The following is a 22136-nucleotide window of genomic DNA, read 5'->3' as shown; positions in this document are numbered from 1 at the left end:
AATCTCTGTTTTACAAATGACTCTGTTGTCTCAGAGTCATTTGTCTGTATCTCAAGATACAACATGATTTAAAAACTGCCCTATGTGACACAACCATTAAAAGCTGAGTAGTTCTGAAACCAAGGCCATCTCCTTCCCCCAGCACCTACTCACTGTGTTTCTCATATAAGTGTGGCATTTCTCTATCACAAAACTGCTTCTGTGATAACTTAAGCCAAAGGAGAAATCCGAATTTCAAGCAAAACAAACAACACCAAGTCCCAAGAACGAAACACTGATTTTTATTTCTATATTATCACAAATAAAATAAATACCCATCTCTTCCAAAGAAATTTTAAAACTAATGTAATGGACTGAATATCTGTGGACTCCCCCTCACCAAATTTATATGTTGACATCCTAACCCCCCATGTGATAATATAAGAATGGGCGGGGTGCTTTGGGAGGCGGTTACATCATAAGCGTGAAGTCCTCATTTAATGAGGTTAGTCCTGTTATAAAAGAGACCTGAGAGCTAGCTAGCCCTCTGTCTGCCGTGTAAGGACACAATCCATCTATGCACAAGGAAGCAGGGCCCACCGGACACCAAATCTTCTAGCACCTTGATCTTGGACTTCTCGGTCTCTAGAACTCTGAGAAATAAAATTTGTTGTTTAAACCACCCAGCTTATGGTAATTTGCTATAGCAGCAGCCCCAAAGGTCTAAGACAGCCACCATGCCAGTAATATGCTACAAGTTACGTTGGCACTACACTTAAAGTCCTCCTTACTTCGGTTCTGCTCATGTTCAAAAAAGAAGAAAATAAAACTATGGTAAGTTGATTTCAATGCAAATCCATGCAAAAGAAGGAGGAGGAGGAGGAAGAAGTGGAGGAGGAGAAGGAGAAGGAGAAGGAGAAGAAGGAGAAGGAGAAGGAGAAGGAGAAGGAGAAGGAGAAGGAGAAGGAGAAGGAGAAGGAGAAGGAGAAGGAGAAGGAGAAGAAGGAGAAGGAGAAGGAGAAACAGAAATTGTTTCAGTGCATCTATCACATATGACACAATGACTTTAAAACTCAGCAAAACATCTTTAACCCAGGCATTGCTCTAGTGATCTATCATTCTGGCTGTGGAATGACTCAATATTGTATTAACTAAGTTAATTAAAAAAAAAATTTAAGTAACAAGTTGTTGAGGAAGAATAAAATGCTTTGCTAATAATTTTTCTGGCTAAATGAATTGAACAAAGGTAGAATGAAACACATTTGTGCTACAAATTGCTGGAGACAGGGCACCAGTATCAGCAGTGGGGGGTGGGAGGGACCATCTAATAAGCATGGAACTAGCCACTCATCTCAGAAGTCAGAGCTCTGTGATCAGATGCCTGGGTTCAAATCCGAGTCCAAATCTTGGCAGTTGCATAATTATGGCACATTATGTTGTCACTCCAAACCTAAATTTTCTCCTCTGTAAAACAATGTGAATGATAATACATACTTCTGAGAGTTGTTACAAAGATCACATAAAAATATATGCGACGTATTTACCATAATATGTGGAACACGGTAATTGCTTAATGAATGTTAGCTAATATTAACAGCATGACTGGTTCTTTATAACTTTTGAAATGATATTAAATCAGTTCTCTTTACTTCTCTAGGAATGTAATCATTACATATGAAAAATGCCCACATCTTTGATACGGAGGGAAAAGAAATTGTGGTAAAGCTGAAAGACTAACGAAACCCTGATTTTTTTTCTCTCCCATACAGTTTAGTTAACAAGAGGTAATAAATCAAATTTAAGGCTCTGAAGTGACTCAATGTTCATTTTTATGTGTAATCAACTTTAATTGCATGATTTACAGCAGTCGGGGGTTTTTGCTTTCTATTTTCCAGTTTTATACAAAGGCAGAATGGACAAGGTAAAGAGAGAGAATCTTGTAAGCAAAGAAGACCTCAGGGACATTTTGCATGTTATAATCATCCTACTGGAACAGTTTTACCCACTTTTTAAGTTTTTCCTTTTTTAGGTATAAAAACACTTAAAAGGGAATAAAATGCACAGATGAAGTAGAATGCCCCAGGACTTACCTGCCTAGAAGCGTGAATATGCTACATTTTGAATAATACCTCAGATACCAAACCAATAAGCCATCTCGAGCTCAAGTGACAGAAAGACAAGTGTTTTTTTCCAGAATCTCCACCTGTTTTCTTATGATGTTTTCAAAAAACCCACGAATGCTCACTCCAAGCCTTCACAAGTCTTTGAATCCCAAATTAGCATGTTTTTCCATATGGGATGGAGAAGCAAAACGATCCCTAAAGACATCAATAAGCCACTGTTTCAGTCCTGGACTCTGTTAACCCGAGACTACTCACTGTGTGCAACTAATAACCCCTTCCTTGTTTGTCCGATTTTTCTATCTGTTGCCGCCAAGAATATTTTTAACAGGCAGAGCCTTTAATGATAGGACATTTTCCTTTATATCAGAAACCTCTTTTTTTTTTTTTTTTTTTTTTCCCAGAATAGAAGTGGGCTATCCCTTGGTCACGAGCTTATTAAATTATGGTCACAGGAGGGGCCAAGGTATGCTTCAGCAGAATTGACCAGTTTATTTCCAGGAAACGCTCCAGGCCACGACACTGAGAACCGTCCACCACACCGTTTTCTCTACTTAAGGCGATTCGTCTCTAAATCCCGATTGCCCCTCTAACAAATGCCCTCTGCTAGGATCTTCCTTCTATCAAAATGATAGTTTTATAGGAGTGTCCGGGTGGTTCAGTTGTTTAAGCATCTGACTCTGGATTTTGGCTCGGGTCATGATCTCACAGTTTGTGAGTTGTAGCCCCACCTCCAGCTCGGGCTGGCAGCGTGGAGCCTGCTTGGGATTTTTTCTCTTTTTCCCTCTTTCTCTGCACCTCTCCAGCTTGAGCTCTCCCTCTCTCTCTTTCTCAAAAAAAATAAATAAACTTTAAAAAATATTTTTAAAAATATCGTTTTACGAATAAATCACAAATACGAACAGGCTTAGGAAATACCATATGAGATTCCTGGGAAGGTAACAGGATAGCTTTCTTTAAGGACTCCTGACCCTTCCATCTCATTTAAGAAGTTTTCAAAGTTTCTGAGGTAATATTGTTGGCTTATCTCTGAGAAAACACAAAGGATTTATTTAGAGGTGGTTTTTAAATAACAACACAGAATTTTAAACTTGATCTGGCCTAATGCTATTATCAGTTCAAAGAGCATTCTAGGTCTAGTAAGATGGGGGAAAGGAAGATAAATTCATTATTAGAAACATATTTTTTAGGGGCGCCTGGGTGGCTCAGTCGGTTAAGCGTCCGACTTCGGCTCAGGTCACGATCTCGCGGTCCGTGAGTTCGAGCCCCGCGTCGGGCTCTGGGCAGACGGCTCAGAGCCTGGAGCCTGTTTCCGGTTCTGTGTCTCCCTCTCTCTCTGCCCCTCCCCCGTTCATGCTCTGTCTCTCTCTGTCTCAAAAATAAAAAAAAAAAAAAAAAAAAAAAAACGTTAAAAAAAAAAAAAAAGAAACATATTTTTTATTATATGGATTTTTTCAATTCATAGATATGCATTATTTCATAATTTTATGATTATGGCAATGGCTATGTATTTTGCTGATACTTGATTTCACTTAACATGCTAATATTCTATTGGAACAGCAGTCCTTATATATCTATATTTTAAGTATTACATTTTATTTACAGGCAAGGTATCTGTTTATCCAGAGCATTCATATGTTTACCTTGGAAATGAAAAAGCTATGATTAAATATAAATAATAACTGTTTTAGAAACGCATTACTTTCCACTTCAAATTCCTCCATCTATTATTTTTGTTCATTTTCTTATACAAAGGATCAGATTTTCCATTCCCCACATAGCTGGTTTTCTAACTTGTGAAAAATCACAAATAGTCACCATTAATTTTAAACACAATGCTAGATTTTCATGCTTCAGATTCAAATTAAGGAGAAGTATTTTAATATAATGATTCTAGTAGTTTCAATATGGAATCAGTCAAAATGAATAACAAAATACAAAATTGTCAAAATACTTGAGTTCGGACAAAAGAAAGGCAGACATTTCTTGAATTCTTCTGCTGCACATTATTCACTAAAAAAACAGCACCTATAATTCAGACAGAACTCCTACTGACTTCTACATGAACACTGAAAAATTCTGTTTCAAATAGAGGTAATTAGTCAGTGATTAAGAGACAGAGAGTAATTAGTACAAAAGAGAATTGCCTTTGTTTGTATAAGACCTGCCAGTCCAGAAAAAGAAGACTTCGGAGAAAACTTTTTTGAAGTCTCTAAAGTTTTAAGGTTAATTGATTCCAAAATTAAAAGTTCAAAACTACCAGCACAAAAGTAAAAACTAAGGCAGTGTAAGTATACCCTTCAATGCCTGGTTCGCACAGGGTGGAAAATTTCCCCACATCGTAACGTGCCTGTCTCGTCATCATTCGGGTTTATTTACAAATGCCTTCCCTCAGAGGGGTTCCCTGATCATCCTTGGTGAGGTAGACCGTAATTCTTTACTCTTCCTTCTCTCACTTATAGTATTTATCAGATTCTGAAACCATATCGTGGTGCATTTTGTTTTGGTTGTACGTCTCTTCTACTAGAGTATAAGTTTCATGAGGATAAAATGTTTGTCTTGATTCCAGCTCAGTCTCCCCATGCTATCTTATACTAATGCCTGGCATAGATGAGATGATCAATGGGACATTTGTTGAAAAATGAATCCCCAATATAGGAAGGAGCTTCTTTAAAAGATCTCTATGGGGGTGTCAAAGAATTGGGTGTTGCAAATGATTTTATTCTTGGCAACAGCTGTATGAGTTTTTTAAGGATTTCTCGAAATAATGCATAGAATCAATGTGCATTATCTACCTGAGACTTCATTAATGAGCTCACAGGGCACCTCCTCTCAGAAGACTTCTTATTAAGCCTAATTAATCGATTCCCCAGCGGTAATCTGAAAGCCACTTGTCCATTTGTGTCTTCTTCAATAGTGAGTCACTCTGTGGTGAAGATCATATCCAACTCATCTTTCATTAAAAAACAAATCTTTTGCTTAATTTTTAAAATAAAAATTGTATAGATATTTAAAGGGTATAACATGTATGTATATACACACACACATAGTAAAATGATTACTATAGTAGAGCTAATATAGCTTCACATGGTTCCTGTGTGTGTGTGTGTGTGTGTGTGTGTGTGTGTGTGTGATGAGAGCATCTGAAATCTACTCTTTTAGCAAATTTCCAGTATTCGATACAGTACCCTGTTGGCAAGAATGTAAATTTGTGCAGCCGTCATGGAAAACAATTCATCTTTATAATTGCCTCAGTTCCTAACACTGCATGTAGTATCAGCGCCTAAGAAGGTCACATTAAGCAAATAACTCAGGGGGCGCCTGGGTGGCTCAGTCGGTTAAGCGTCAGAGTTTAGCTTAGGTCATGATCTCACGGTTCGTGACCTTGAGCGCTGTGTCCAGCTCAGTGCTGACAGCTCGGAGCCTGGAGCCTACTTTGAATTCTGTGCCTCCCTCTCTCTGCCCCTCACCGGCTCATACTCTCTTTCTCTCTCTCTCTCTCACTCTCTCACAAATAAACATTAAAAGTTAAAACAAAAAAAACCCAAATAACTCAAAACATCACAAGATCCAAAACCTTCTTCTGATGAAAACACTATCTTTTCAAGCATTTAACAAGGACCTCTGCCCAACACCTATGCTGCCCAAACCTGAACACATAGTTCTTTAACATGCCCCATGTTTCTTTATGCTGCATAACCCTCTCTGTACCTGAATGGTCAATGTGGTTCCACTACCTTCACAACACAATCTGTACAGTAACAGTTGTCACGTACTATATTTGCTGTCCTTTCATAAGTGTTTCCTGTTCCCTTTGCCCCAAAAGAATCTAGGTAATAAAAACAATCCACGAATGGTATGGGTGAACAAATTAGACACCTCTGTAACTTCTCTTGTGTCTGCCCACCCTCCTATTCTAAGTAAACAAGTTGATTTTCCAGTCGGCCCAGAAGACCACACTTTTCTAGAGATACAGTTAAGATCCAAATCTTTTCACATCAAGAAAACCACTGAAGGAGAGGGCTAAATAAAACTCTTGCTGTCTCAATCAATTATGAAAACAAACTAAAACTCAGGTTTAACACTGAAGTGTTAAACTCTGTTTACGCGTAAACACTGAGTTTGATAGCTATATATTTTTATAATGTCACAAATGTGGGCAGTCATGGTAATTCATCTTCCACCAATTATATCTAGAGATACATCTAGAGACAGAGGTACAGATAGAAATAGAGAGATGCAGATACAGACTATTTCTGCATTCCATTGTTCGAAATAGTGCATTATCTTAGTGACCTTTATTATAATAGTTATATTATATAAATATATAATATATAATATATAAGCATATATAATATATACATATACACAAATATATATAATGTATAAATATATAATATATATATAAATATATTATAGTTATAATAATTCCTGATATGTGGTAGTGTAAAACCTCAGGATTTGTTCAGAATTATTTTGATTATTCTTAACTTTTTGCATTTTCAATTTTTTTTTAAACATTTATTTATTTTTGAGACAGAGAGAGACAGAGCATGAACGGGGGATGTCAGAGAGAGAGGGAGGCACAGAATCTGAAACAGGCTCCAGGCTCTGAGCTGTCAGCACAGAGCCTGATGCGGGGCTCGAACTCACAGAGCGCAAAATCATGACCTGAGCCGAAGTTGGCGCTTAACCGACTGAGCCACCCAGGTGCCCCGACTTTTTGCATTTTCATGTAAATTTTAGAGTCAGCCTATCAACTTCCATACACACCCAGCAGCAACTGCTTGAGTCTTAGGTAGGATTACATTGAACTTATAATACATTTTGAGGAGAATCAACTTTATAATATCAAGTAATCCAATCACACAGTACATATCTCCATTTATTTGAACTATCTTCAAATTTAAGTAAATGATTTTTTTTTTGTAGAGTGTTTTTTTATGTTACTTATGAAATTTATTGTTAAGTAAAATTGTTAATCAATTTATCTATTCTATACATTAATCATAATTGATTAATCTATATACTCTATACATTAACCATCAATGATTAATTATGTTATCTATTGTATACATTAATCATAATTTTTAAAAATTTGTGTCTAAAAATTTTAATGTCTGGGGCGCCTGGGTGGCTCAGTCGGTTAAGCGTCCGACTTCCGCTCAGGTCACGATCTCCCCGTTAGTTCGAGCCCCGCGTCGGGCTCTGTGCTGACTGCTCAGAGCCTGGAGCCTGTTTCAGATTCTGTGTCTCCCTCTCTCTCTGACCCTCCCCTATTCATGCTCTGTCTCTCTCTGTCTCAAAAATAAATAAATGTTAAAAAAAAAATTAATGTCTAGATCATCTGTGGCTCTATTTCTATCCTCTGTTCTATTTTCTCTTAGTGCCTTTGTGTGTATGTCAGATAAATTTTTACCAAATTCTAAATATTTCATTTGAAACATTGTAGAGATTTGGGGCAATGTGATATTTCTCCATAGAAGGTTTGCCTTATCCTCTGAAAATGGAAGAGGCACTGATCAGTCCAATCTTGTCAGGGACTGAACTGATTTAGGGCTGGGTTTGCGATGTTTCTCTCCATCTGACTCTACTTTGCCCCACTTCTTGTATGCAATTCTGCAACTCTCCAAGGTCCCCAAATGAGCATATTCTGGAGAGCCTGGCATTCCTGCCCTTCAATGTTTGTCTCTCAGCCCTCTGACAGTGCATAAAACTATGTTTTTTATTCTCTTTGACTTCATAGTCACCTGCTCTGCCTTGCTAAGTCAGCAAATATGTAGAAAGGAAAATTAACAGTGACAAATGAGTTCTCTCTGCACCTGCCGTCTCTCCAAAATCTTGGCCCCTTAAGTCTTGGATCCTTTAGCAATCACAAATACAAATATTTTATTCTCTAGGCCTGTGATATTATCGGAATCTCTTCCAGCTTTTCTGCTTCTTAGCTTCCTTACCCTGTCCACATTTGCAGGCTTTTTTTTTCTTCCTTTGCCATGAAGTTGCAAATGCCTTGACAGAATAACCACATTCACAACATTAGATTTGGGAATGCCAGATAAAACTCAGAATGGATACAATATTTTGGACATACTTAACCCTAAAAATTGTCTGATGTTTATCTCAAGCTCAAATTTAATGGGTCATCCAATGTTTCAATTTTGCTAGATCTGACAACCCTATCTTAGTGTACAACCCTTCGCTCTAGGATCTGGCTTCAAAAGACACAGCTGCGTCAGAAGTTCTCTGATGCCATCAAACCAATGCTGTTTTCTGTTTTGCTTGTTAATTTTATGTTCCCTTTCCGGTAGACATTTTGGGCAATGTGATATTGCAGGGGTATTGGGGATTGTTGTTGTTGTTGTTGTTTTTAAATTTGTTTATTTATTTTGAGAGAGGGAGAAAGCATGAGCTGGGGAGCAGCAGAGGAGAGAGAAAGAATCTCAAGCGGGTTCCGCACAAGTGCACAGCCCAATGCCAGGGCTCAAGCCCATGAACCGTGAGATCATGACCTGAGCCAAAGTCAGACACTTAACCGACTGAGCTACCTAGGCCCCCTGGGCTATTGGTTTTATACAAATTATTCCACTAGCCAGAAGCAGTAACTAATAATATTTTTTAATTAAATTATGTATTCTTTAATGAGAGATTGGTTAAATATACGATAAAACAGGAATCAAAGGAAACTGATATACTTAACATTTACCTGTTTGTGTAGATGAATAATAATTTATGTGACACACATAAATTATCTGACTGTAAAAAATGTTTGCCCACCCTTATGCATAATCCTGCTATCAGATATTTATTCACTAAAATATTAATCCATCATAGTTGAATTAATGATTTTTTTATTTTTTAATCTTTTATTTATGTTTGAGAAAGAGAGAGAGAGAGACAGAGACAGACACAATGAGAGTGGGGGAAGGGCAGAGAGAGAGGGAGACACAGAATCGGAAGCAGGCTCCAGGCTCTGAGCTGTCAGCACAGAGCCCAATGCGGGGCTTGAACCCACAAACCATGAGACCATTACCCAAGCCAAAGTCGGATGCTTAACCAACTGAGCCACCCAGGAACCCTGAATTAATGATTTATATGATTTTTGTGTATATGTATTATCTAATTTTTGAACAGTGAGTATACAACACTCATGTAATAAGTAACTTCTAATTATAGAGTAAATAGAAAGAAATACTGAAACATTTACATTTTATCAAAAATGCAATGTACTTATTCACTTCCAGGCCCTAGTTACTATCATTCTTTTTCCTGGAGACCTCTTTAAGGTGACACATATCCAGCAAAGCTTTCCCTGAAGCCCCAGTTTTGTTTGAGTAAGCATTTTAGTTTACTTTAATTAAGCACAAATTTTTCCATAAACCCCTAAACTTGTTCAGTGATAGTATTTTGAATGCCCCCCCCAAAAAAATTTAGGTTAACTAATTTGTTTTACTTACATGGTATTTAATATGCATTTAATAGATGTTTAATGTTTAATAAATATTTAGTAATAAATACTGTTGAATAAATGGATGGTATGAGTCTATTATTTATGAAAGAAAAAGAGACCAGCAGTAGACAGGAGTGCTCACCATTCAGAAAATCCCCCATAAATATTATGTCTGTCAAACCAGATTTTGATACATATTAACTGGCAGACATGGGGGTCACACTCCCTGAAAATTTCAAAAAGAGCAGTTATTTTATTTTGCCATTTCAGTTCAGACTTTTATGTTGTAGCAATCTGTGTTCCCAAGGGCAGGATTGATAAAGCCTTATAAGTGATAAAAAGCTTTACGCCTGCCTAACTAGAAGGTCACCCCAGTAAGGCATGACTTATTTATGTTTCTCTTTTTGTGGCCTGTCTTGTCATGTCTGTTACTCACTTACATTTTTTTATTTAATTGATTCATAAGACTTCTCTCAATATATCTGGTATATTTACTCTTTGACATATATTGGTTCTCTTTTCTCAGTTTGCTATTTGAAATGGAAATATGTTAAATTGGCTCTTTAAAAAACCTCAGCTATAACAAGACAAGACATCTATAAAGAAAAGAAGCATATCCTTTTTAATACTGATCAGTTTCGGGGTGCCTGGGTGGCTCAGTTGGTTAAGCGTCCGACTTCAGCTCAGGTCACGATCTCGCGGTCTGTGAGTTCGAGCGCCGCGTCGGGCTCTGGGCTGATGACTCAGAGCCTGGAGCTTGCTTCTGATTCTGTGTCTCCCTCTCTCTCTGCCCCTCCCCCATTCATGCTGTGTCTCTGTCTCAAAAATAAATAAATGTTAAAAAAAATTTAAAAAAATACTGATCGGTTTCCTATTAATAAATAGGATATTTATTAATATCCTATTAATATAAATTAATTATTTATATTAATTTACAGATATTTTACAATATTTATTTACAAATATTTATTAAGCAAATACCATGTATTAAGCATTGGGGAAGAAATGACAAAGAGAGATGTAGTTCCCATGCTCATGAAGCCTGCCTCCTAAAAAATAAGAAAAAAATATTCACAGACTGAGAATATATTTCTTAGAAAATGTTTTGTGATTTGTACTTACACTTGGAAGAATGGTCTTTCCTGTACTAAAACTATGAACAAAACTGTAAGATTTGGGAGCACCTGGGAGGTTGGTTAAGCATCCGACTTATGATCTTGGCTCAGGTCATGATCTCACAGTTCGGGATCATGGGATTCTCTGCTTGGGATTCTCTCTCTCCCCTTCTGTCTGCCCGTCCCCTGTTCATGCTCTCTCTCTTTCTTTCTCAAAATAAATAAATAAACTTTAAAAAAAAACCTGTAATATTTGGAATGTATTTAAATATATAAGAATAAAAATATCTAGGATGCGAATCGTCTACTTACTCTCAGTGTTTTCCCGAAACATCAATAAGAGTATGCATGTTTTTAACTGAGGAATTCACAGCTGATTATGTGAACAGAAAATCATTCTGTTCAAAATGAGACCCCTGACAAATTTTACATGATATTTCTGATTCCTCATGGGAACACTTGAAAAGAATCAAAGAGTTAATATTCACATTTCATACTCACAGCCTAGGCGATAGAAATTTTTAACAGGAAAAAAAGGCACATGTTTAATTAAAAGGAAAGTTGAAAGAGTAGGAGGAACTAAAATGTGCTCAAGTCCAATGACACTATTGGAAAATAATTATTTGAAAAACAGCTTATCTGTTGAAAGCTGGCAAACCACCAGGATCTTGATTGCTTTAAGCTATTTTATAACCACTTTAAGCAGATAAATTGAACTAAGAGATATGAATTTCAGTCAGACAATAAGATTCCTCATCTTTTCAAAATGGAGTGTCCTCTGTAATACAGTTCATTGTACGTTGTGTTAGAACAGGAATTTATGAGCAAACACTGGATTCCTGTCTTGAAACGTTCATCATGAGATTTGGACTGATAACTCGTTAACGTATTAGAATTTTATTCTTTTTCATTTTTGTCCTCTTCCGAGGACTATAGGCAGACTGTGGGCGTGTCCACACACAAGCACATGCATAGTTGTCAAAAAAAAAATCTCTGTATTTAGTTTTTCATTAGTCAATAGTAATATAGGGCTACAATTTTTCTAAGCAGCCGCAAATATAAATATTAGAAAGGTAGTTTTGAAATATCTTCATCTTTTCCATCTTCCATAGGGGAAAGGAACGAGATGCCACAAGCTGTCCATTTTATTACTCCAATCCAGCATGCCTTTGAAACAAGGTTTGCAAACCTAAAATTGTGCAGAGAACAGGATGCTCAGTAGAGTGGCTGGAGTAAGTCTCAGTAGAAAATGGTGCTACCCGTATGGAATTTGTGAATGAGATTTCATGGAAAATACATTGTTCCCCAGCTTCTGCTGATTTGGGGCACACATGAATGTGAGCTCAGTTGTCTTTCTTTTTTTTTTTTTTAATCTAGATTAAATTAATGCAAATTAAATTAAATTAATGCAAAATCCTTAAATGTTTGAAGACTGAAAAGAGCAAATAAGACATACATGTGGTCCACCTGACCCGAGTTCATTGCTTCTGCTTAAAAACAAATCAAGAAGTGGGTAAGTCCGCTTTTTATTTTTATGTTTATTCATTTTTGAGAGACAGAAAGACACAGTGAGAGTGGGGGAGGGACAAAGAGAGAGGGAGACGCGGAAATTGAAGCAGGCTCCAGGTTCTGAGCTGTCAGCACAAAGCCTGACATGGGGCTCTAACTCACAAACCGCAAGACCAGGACCTGAGCTGAAGTCTGAAACTTAACCAACTGAGCCACCCAGGCACCCCAGGGTAGGTCTACTGTAAGTTGAATCTCTTGATCTTTCGTTTTAAGGTACTCTGAACCTCTTAAAATAAAAAAGTTTTATGAACTTTGCCTTATTAATATAGCTAACCAAAGTGATTTCACATGAACTGTGTCATTAAAAGTCCTCTATAAAATTTGACAGGTATGTTACAAATAGTAAAGTAAAATGAGAAAAGTAACAAATTAAAATGATAATTATAGTACCTTAAGGATAAATAGGATCATGTAAATGACATAACCAATCCCCCAATTAGCAAATGAAGAAATTCTAGTCCCAGATAGTGACATATTAATTGTTGTGTTTTCTTTAATAAGGGAATTATAAAGCATATTTTATGCACTAAGAAATGCGGAAGCTATGGTAACCAACAGAATCTGTTGCTGAGGAAAACTGTTACAGTTTTCTCTCTGAACTGCTAGGGAATCCACTCAAAAGACATAATTCAAAGTGTGTTTGCTCGTTTATTTGTCTGTCAGATCAATTTGAAACCTCTGTCTTTGGCACTGCTATAGGGAAGCTACATGACCTGAAAGAATCAAACCACTGATTTATAATTTCCTGGAGCCTTTACCCACTTCCAGGGCTAATTTCACAGAAAACGACAGAAATGATTATTAGCTGTTTCTGAGATTAAGAGAAATTTTGGGGAAATGCGCAGCAAGTGAAAACAAAATCTATCAATTTAGAACAAAAAGAATCCTTGATAATTGAGGAGATACTATTTTCAATGTACTTATGACACAATGTATCTAGGGCACCTATGTAGATGTCCCTTAAGTATAAAAGCTTGACTGCAATCTTTAGAATGTCATCTCTAAGCAGTATATACTGTTTGTGTGTGCTTAAATATTGTGTGCAAAGGATAAAATTCTCACTTTACAACAGAACTTTTAGTATAGTTATTTTTCTCACATATCTTCTCTATGCTATGCAACCAAGAGATTTCTACTATAATCTCTGAATGTTCAGGTAAAAACAAACAAACAAAAGACGGAGGGCTAGAGGTCACGGACTCCTAGAGATAAAAGTGAACCAGCTTCCCAAACAGAGTACTCATTTCTCTTTGCATAACAACTGAACTGTCTCTCCTTTGCAAGTATTTGTTAATGCTCCAAAGCCACGTGTAAAACATGACTTCTCTAATTTGAAATAATTTTCTTCTCCTTCGACTACGCTTAAGGCACTAGCTAAACGGAATTGTTTCAGTCTAAGATGGTTCCTATTACTCCCCAAATATTTTACTTCAACTCATTTTTGCAGAAATTAAATGAAAACTATAATTAATTAAGCCAAACAAACATCAAGTAAGTGGAAGAAAAGAATCAAATACAATCCTGTGCCCCAAGGAGTTCATAATTTTAGAAGGAAACTCAATACATGATTAAGTCTCAATACATTGTGTAGATGTATAAAATATATAGCAGGAGAAAGCAAAGCAATTAATTCATCATGGATGAAAAGAGGGAGTCTTAAATATCTCAAATTAAAGAAGTAAGTTGAGAAAGAGATCCACAAAATGGTGGAGCGGGCAGCTCTGAGCTCCTGTTTCCTCACAGAAAAATTGAAAAGCAAGCAGAAACTGTTAGACCAACTTTGTCAGGACCCTAAAACAGTCAAAGGTTGACAGCAGACAAGTGTATATTGAAAAAAAAAAAAAAGGCCACTTCACAATGGCAAGAAAGCTTGGGTTTATACTTAACCTTTTTTTGACCCTCCTCCAGTGTGGCAGCAGTATGGAGGCTGGTCAGAATGTAACCACTGGGGAAGAGTTTGGCAACTCCTTAGAAAACTAAACATGACATTACCTTATAACCCAGCAATTCCACTTCTAGGTACATACTCAAAAGAAGCGAAGGTAGTGTCTTAAATAGACACCTGTACACCCATGTTCATTGCACCATTATTCACAAGAGCCAAAAAGCAGAAAGAATTCAAGTGCCCATCAACAAATGAATGGATGAATAAAACGTGACAAGTACATGCAATGGAATATCATTAAGGCGTATACAATAATGAAATTTTATACCCATCACACACACATTTTTGAGGGTAGTCCTCAAAAATATCATGCTGAGGGAAAAGCAAGTCAAAAAGGACAAATATTATGACTTCACTTCCGTGAAAAGTCTAGAAAAATGGGAGAGAATATAGAGAGAAAATAGGTTGAGCAGGGGCTGGGAGAGAGTGGGGGTTGCTGACTATACTGCTTCCCGGTGACAGAATTTCTGTTTGGGGTTATGAAAAAGTTGTAGCAAATAGAGAGTGGTGATGGTTGTGCATTTGGGAATGTCATTAAAACCACTGAATTGTAGACTTTAAAATGAATTGAATGGCAAAATAAAATAAAATATATAAAGAAATTTAAAAGTTTGAAATTATATGTGAATACGGACCTAAAAGATGACCAGATTTCCAAAAGATAAATGAGCAAAGGACAAGAAAGGTAAAGGAGTGCCAAGAAGAAAGGCACAGAAAACTGAAGGATTTTAAAGATGAGATTGGCTTGTACGGGGATTGTGAAGAATTCTAAATCCAGATGGGGTTTGCTCTGTAGGAAGAGGAATAGTTGAAGACGATTGAAGAGAGGGAGTGATATGATCACATCTATAAATTTTGATAAATCGGAAGATCTTTTAGAAGGAGAGATTAGTTGGAGGATACAAGCTCAGTAAGGGGATTATAGCAAAAAGTCAGTGAGATGGAAACATTGGAGAAAATGTAGGGGAGATAGGAGAGAAATATTGGAGCTGACTGTGAGGCAAATGGACATAGTGTGGAACAGAGTTCATGTCCATAAACGATGGATTATAATGCCAGTTATGACAGGTATACAGGTATTACTTACATCAAAGTGCAGACCCTAACACTATATTGATATGTCAAATGAGACATAATTCTAAAACCTATTACTTGTTTTATCATGTCTCGCTTCCTGTCTATGTATTAATCAGTGATATATATTAACATTGCTTTAAAAAAACAGAAATTACAAGAAAGTTAAGAAAAAAATCTCCTGGGAAGGAAAAATAAGTGTTATAACTAATTTTAGACAACAGGCTTTGGTGTTAAATAGAAATCTACACTGATCATTTATTGCACACCCCAAAGGACTTTACTTTTAAACTCCCTATTCTAACAGTACTTCAGTGACACATAAAATTCTGAGCAGGATCCCACAACATGGGGCCAAAGAGAAAAAGAATTACTCAGTGCCAACATTCTAGTTAAATTCCATGTTTACAGCATATTCATGCATGTAGAAAGTGCACGTAGGATAATTGGGCTATCTTTTGTTCTTTAGCTACCCACCGATGACCATGATGGGAAAAAATACTGTAGTTCATCGTAGGCTTGAGACTCAATATGGCTCATAACTCAACCAGATGCTGTGGGGTTAAGTGCTGTTCATTCACTCCAGCCACAGTGAGTCCCAGCTATTTATTTTACTATGATGCAACTCTAGTGTGGACATCTGGCCTGAATTTAGAATACAAATTGATTTGCAATTCTGATTTCCTACAGAAATATTAGTCCTAGTCTTATGTAAAAATAGGCAGGTACATTCATGGTAGCACAGAGTTATGTTCCCAAATGAACAAAAATACCAAATACTAAAACCCAAAGAATTTATTTTGTATGGCTTTATAGTTTCATGCAGTAAAAATCATTAAACGCACACACACCTAAATATATGCATGGAACATATACACACACATCTGATGATAGTCCATTAATGTGTCCCCATTAAAAGGTTCTTGAGAAAAGTGTAATTTTTTTAAAAAGAATGTACTGGCAAGATTATGGTTCTTATTATTTCTTTCCTTCCCACAAGAGATTTTCAATTTGCCTAAAAACAGATTTCATGGGTAAACAAAATTTCTGAGGGAAAAAATTGACTGGATCTTTTCTCTGAGCTGTAATATTCCTTGTTCTGGCTTCTCTCTCCTCAACCGTGGTTCCAGCAGCAAAATCTTGAGCCATGTACGCTATCCAATTTAATTTCGATGGCAGTGCAAATTAAGAAATACTGATGAAATAATTTCCCCTCATTCAGATGGAACAGAGCATAAATACAGGAATGACAGAAATTATATTACTAGAATTCTAAAGATATTAAAAAAATAATATGTAAATATTTCAAATGAATTTATGCTAATAAATTTGGCAGCTCAGATGAAATGGACGAATTCCTTTAAAGTTACAAACTATCAAAGTTCATTCAAGAAGAAAAAGATAACCTGATTAGCCCAATATCTATGAAATAATTTATCTTTGTAGTTTAAAAATCTTCCCACAAAGAAAACACTTAGCTCATATAGCTTTAGTGAAGAATTCGAGCCGGTAATGGAAGTTATGCAAGAAATAAAAACTAAAAAGCAAAAGAATACTTCCCAAGTCATTCTATGAGGTTAGCATTATTACCCTGATGCCAAAAACGGGTAAAGATATTATAAGAAAATAAAACTGTAGAACAATATCCTTCATAAAACAGGATGCAAAAATTCCCAACAAAATTTTAGTAATTCAAACTGAACAATATATGAGTAGGAAAATATATTATGGCCAAATGTGGTATAAAACAAGAATGGAAGGTTGATTTAGCATTTACACTGATATAAACATACCATGTGAAAAGCAATATAAACAAATAATTATTGAGATCCAGAATACATAAAAACTATTAAAAATCAAATGGAAAAGGAAAGCAATCCATTATATAAGTGGGTTAAAATTAAGAACAGCCTTTTCATAGAGGAAAGAGGAATAGCCATTAAACAAATGAACAGAAATTCAAGCAGCAGAATTGAGAAAACAGCACAAATATACCAAAAATATATTATTTTAGACCTAACAGATCTTCAAAATAAAAAATCTAAAAGATACTTTTATTATTTAGAAATAAATACATTGAATTTACAGTTATAATATCAACTCTGATGTATCTCAAAAATAACATATTGAGCAAAAAAGTAATTTTCAGATAATAATACCATTTAGATAAGTTTAAAAATGTAGAATAAGTCATTTGGTTTATTATGCACATAACCTGTAGTAAACTACATATATGAAGGAAAATATTAGGAAAAGAAACGATATTGAAAAAGATAAAAAATTCAATATTAGTAATCTCCATGAGGGAAAAAAGAAGAACACACAATGGGTTTCAATGAGCCTGTTATGTTCTATTTCTTCAGAACAATGAAGGCAGCTCAAGTGTTTATTGTGTATCCTTTATTCCTTTGAGAAATTACTTTGACATTAAAAATATAGGCCCTACCATTAACTATATATATATATATATATATATATATATACACACATACCTATATACATAAATGCATACATACATACATGATGTACAAACACACACAAAATATCATCATTTGTCCTTTACTGGTTTAAGAATTGATGGACTGCAGGAACTACTATCTTTAAGAAAAACTTTATTTTTAAATTTATGCTTGGATGTCAAAAACAGCATCAACAACAACCCTCATGCACATAAGTGAGTTCTTTTGCACTTGATTTACACAGAAGCTGATACTTCTCCGGGGTTTACAAAAAAACTAAAGACATGCCTCAAAGATATGCTGTTTCATTCTAAATCAAAAATCCTAATTATTAGAAGAGTTTGGTCATCTGCAAGCTTAATTCCCAATCTCTAAACCTCAATTCTGAGATATAGAGAGCAATCCCTGTGTTTCTATATGTCACATTACTGGGTGCTATTTTCCAATCTGAAAGAGTTACCTTGACAACCAAATCACTGACTCAAATTCACCGCCCTGATTTATTCCCAGCCTCAATGTCACTCCAAAAATTGTTTTGCCTACAATACTGAAGATTACTCTTTAATTAAAATTGTAACCCTTCACCCCTTTCCAATTGTCTTAAGAGCATTTCCTTTATCATAACCAATTTATAATAAAACCCTATTAAAAATAATTGCAAATTGTTTGATGGAGTTATGTCTTCAAACATGTTTCAAAAATTAAATACTAGTGGAACTTGATCTTACCCTACAGTACATCTAAGTACATTAATTTGCAACCAAATAACTTTGCTTTTGCTGACTGAATATGATAACCTGCACAAATTTAAAATATTAGCTAAAAAAATAAATTCAACATAATTCCCCTTTATATCTAAAAAAAAATCCTCATTACTGATAATAAATACACACGATTTTTGTCTGAGCCAGCTTTACAAACTCCCTATTTATCGACATGCGCAGCTGTTGAAAGAAAAATGAAAATAAGTTACATTATTCAAGTGTGTGTGGTAAAAATGCCAACACAGTTTTTACAGAAAACGTATTCAAATAATCACAACCAGAGGGAATAAAATCATTTACTGTTTCTTGAATGTATTTGCAGAATCATTTTTTTAGAAAGAGTTTTAATCTGTAAAGCAAGTATTCCAGAGTCTGAACATTAGACTGGATCAAAACAGAGAAATCATCTTATGTGAATATTACATTGTGGAGCACTCCTCTGCTTTCCTTGAAATTACTGTCTAAAATGCATTTGTAAGTATCACCACATGTAAACAGGAGGTCCTGCTGTCCCAATTACAACTTTTTTTAAACATTAGTAAAGATGTCATGGTCTTTCCAAAAAATAACATTGTTGTACTTGTGCAATTTAGTTCGTTTCCCAAATGATTTTATTTTATTTCTCCCAACTCTTTTAGAGAAATAGAGTGTAAAAGAATCTATTACTGATGATTATGTTTTTTAACGAAGGAAAAATACTTGAAACTTGTCAGAATAAAGATAAACAATCCTTTCAGTGCTAGTCCTCATTTGGTTTGATTTTGCACGCAATGGAAGATACTGCTTCTTGAGCAGCTGATCTTAAAACATATACCTTTTTTCTGAATCCTAAAAATAACTACCTACATAAACATGAAGAACTAAGTGCAGCAGGTTGTTAGAAAGACTTTCTTGCATGATCCATTTTATCTCTTAGGAGGACAAAATCATGCTCTTGTTCAAACGTATAAAACTGTTGTTTTCCACATTAGAAAATACAGAGTGGTATTGTTTGTGGATAATAGAAGAATCAATTTTATAACTAACTGGGTTAATGTTAGGAATACCAAAAAACATTCTGATACAAGATAAGCCGTGTTTATGATTCACCAGTGTTTGCAGGTGATATGTGTTGAGTGAAGTAAAATTGAATTAATATGAAGATTGGCATGGAGTGGATTAGCTTGTCAAGAAGTCATTCTCAAGGGCTGAGAACAAGGGAGAGATTCTATTTTAAAGCACAAAATTCTTCTTCTCAATTCACTAGGATTCAAAATAGTTCTGTGGTCAGCACTGGTTCTGTTGTTCATCTATTTCCATAACGCTTGTTTTTTCCCCCAAATCTATGCACAAAAATAACATACGTCAAACAGGATAGAGAAAAACACTGTTTCCTATTTTAGAATCACCACAATGATGAAGTTATCCAGAAAAAAAAGACAGAAATATAGCAAATTTGCTTTAAAAAGCAAATGTTTTTAAAGCTACATTTTATGCGCTTTACATAATCTGGTCCCTACTAAGACAGCAAACTAAAGGAAAGTATACAAGAGATGGAGACACTCAGAGGAAAGTAATATTTACAGGAGTTCTAATAGGAATAAAACATAAACTTCGGAGGGGAAGCCTAAAAGACCCAGAAAAGCTTTGTTTATGAAAGAGGAAACTTCAAAGCAACAACACCAAAATAGTGAATATAACACTATGTATTAAGTACTGGGTTAGGTTCCTTCGCCTGTGCTCTTTTATTTAATCTTCAGAACAACCATGAAGAATATAATACCATATAGTATACGAAGCTTTGAGAAAAAGAAGTGATTTATTCAAGTTATTTTAGTTACTGAAGGGCAGAATCTCAAGTCCATTCAGGTCTTATAATACCAAACTGAACAAAAAATAAGTATCCTATGGTTAAGTGGAAAAAGACGAGTTAATGAATACTAATAAAACTGGTAGGTTAAATGTATCATCCCCATGTATGTAAAAGACAGGCAATTAAGGAGATAAGTATTCTGCTGTGGGTGATAATAAACAAAGGAATTATTAAGAGCCAAAGCATAAGAGACTCTTAAAAACTGAGAACAAATGAGGGTTGATGGGGGTGGGAGGGAGGGGAGGGTGGGGGATGGGTATTGAAGAGGGCACCTTTTGGGATGAGCACTGGGTGTTGTATGGAAACCAATTTGACAATAAATTTCATATATTAAAAAAAAGAAGTATCTTTCATTTCTCTTCTTTCAGAACTATTGATTGGTAAATTTAAGAAAAGAGAACTGACAAGTAAGACAAAAATAGAATTAGAAGTTCAAATCAGATGACAGGAAGAATCTTGTTCTATTCTCCCATTTCTTCATTTAGGTATTCAGTCAACAAATGCTTTCTAGTGATGCGTAGTAGTTTAGATTGTGTTGATCATCAGGGCAAAGTATTGCATGGAAGGTAATAAAGAATTAGGGTTTATTAGTAGCAGTAAAACTAATAAACTCAATGAATCAGATAAAACTGTGTAAGTCAGCAAAATATTAGAAGGCAAAATAAATAACCAACTAATAAAGTATAAGGAAACTAAAACACACTTATCTTCTGATTATTATTTTTATGGGATAGCCAAATATTACTTTTGAAATTCAACCAAAGGGAGCAGAGAATATAGCTGAATTCCAATGTCCAAGTACCTTTCTTGTTTACTCTGACCCCAGACTTCCTCCTATAATCAGAATAAATTAAAGTAGAAAAAAAAAAAAAAAAAAAAATATATATATATATATATATATATATATATATATATATATATAATTTATTTATACAAATAAATTAATTCGTATTCAGAGTCATGCAATTTTAATATGAAGGGTGCCAACTCTGGGGACAACAGTGGAATGGTAGACAGGGATGTGATACCAAGAGGGTTGGACTTGAGTTCTGCCTTCACATTTCCTGAACAGCCCCATCTGAAACCTTGCTCCATAAAAAGAAGTTCAAGGCAGAACTGAGTAGGTGAGTGAACACACATAAGACCTTAGATCCTGTACTTGTGGAAATAAGTTTTGTTGGAGAAGAAAGTAAATAATGGGATAAACAAACAAGTATATAACAAAAAATATAGAAACATCTTGCAAGATCTTGCAATAGAGGATTATAAGGATGAGGTAGGAGGAGGGACCTACTTAGATGAGTTGATCCTAAGGCCTATTTGAAGAGATTACATTTAATCAGGAATTATGAAAAGGAGGCAGAGCCATGTAAGAACTCCAGTCAAAGCGTATTGAACACACAGACAAAAAAGGTGTGAAAAAGCTTTAGGTGGGAAGAGGTTTGGGATGTTCTTGAAGATGAGACTATTTCTACGTGACTGAAGGTTAGAGAAACTGGGTGGAGATGCTATTTGAAAGGTAAGGAAGATTCAGGTCATACGGGCCTTTGTAATTGAGAAAACTGAAGGCCAATGATCAAGTGACTGGTCTAAAATCTAATTAGGTAAAAAATAAACTATAATATAGGTCTCCTAAGAGCTATTTATTTCCTATATTTCATAAGTCCTAATAGGTTATAAAGCTCAAAAATATATTTAGAAAGAGGAGAAACTATTCAAGGGCTTACCTTTTCCTACTTGTGGTGATAATCAAGTGTTCCACGCAGAAGTCATGATCCAATTAAACTGTGGTTCTAACATGACCCCTGTGTA

Source organism: Neofelis nebulosa, chromosome 13 (genome assembly GCF_028018385.1).
Source record: "Neofelis nebulosa isolate mNeoNeb1 chromosome 13, mNeoNeb1.pri, whole genome shotgun sequence".
NCBI classification, from domain to species: Eukaryota; Metazoa; Chordata; class Mammalia; order Carnivora; family Felidae; genus Neofelis; species Neofelis nebulosa.
The sequence above is the reverse complement of the archived record's forward strand: the minus strand, read 5'-3'. Positions refer to the sequence as shown.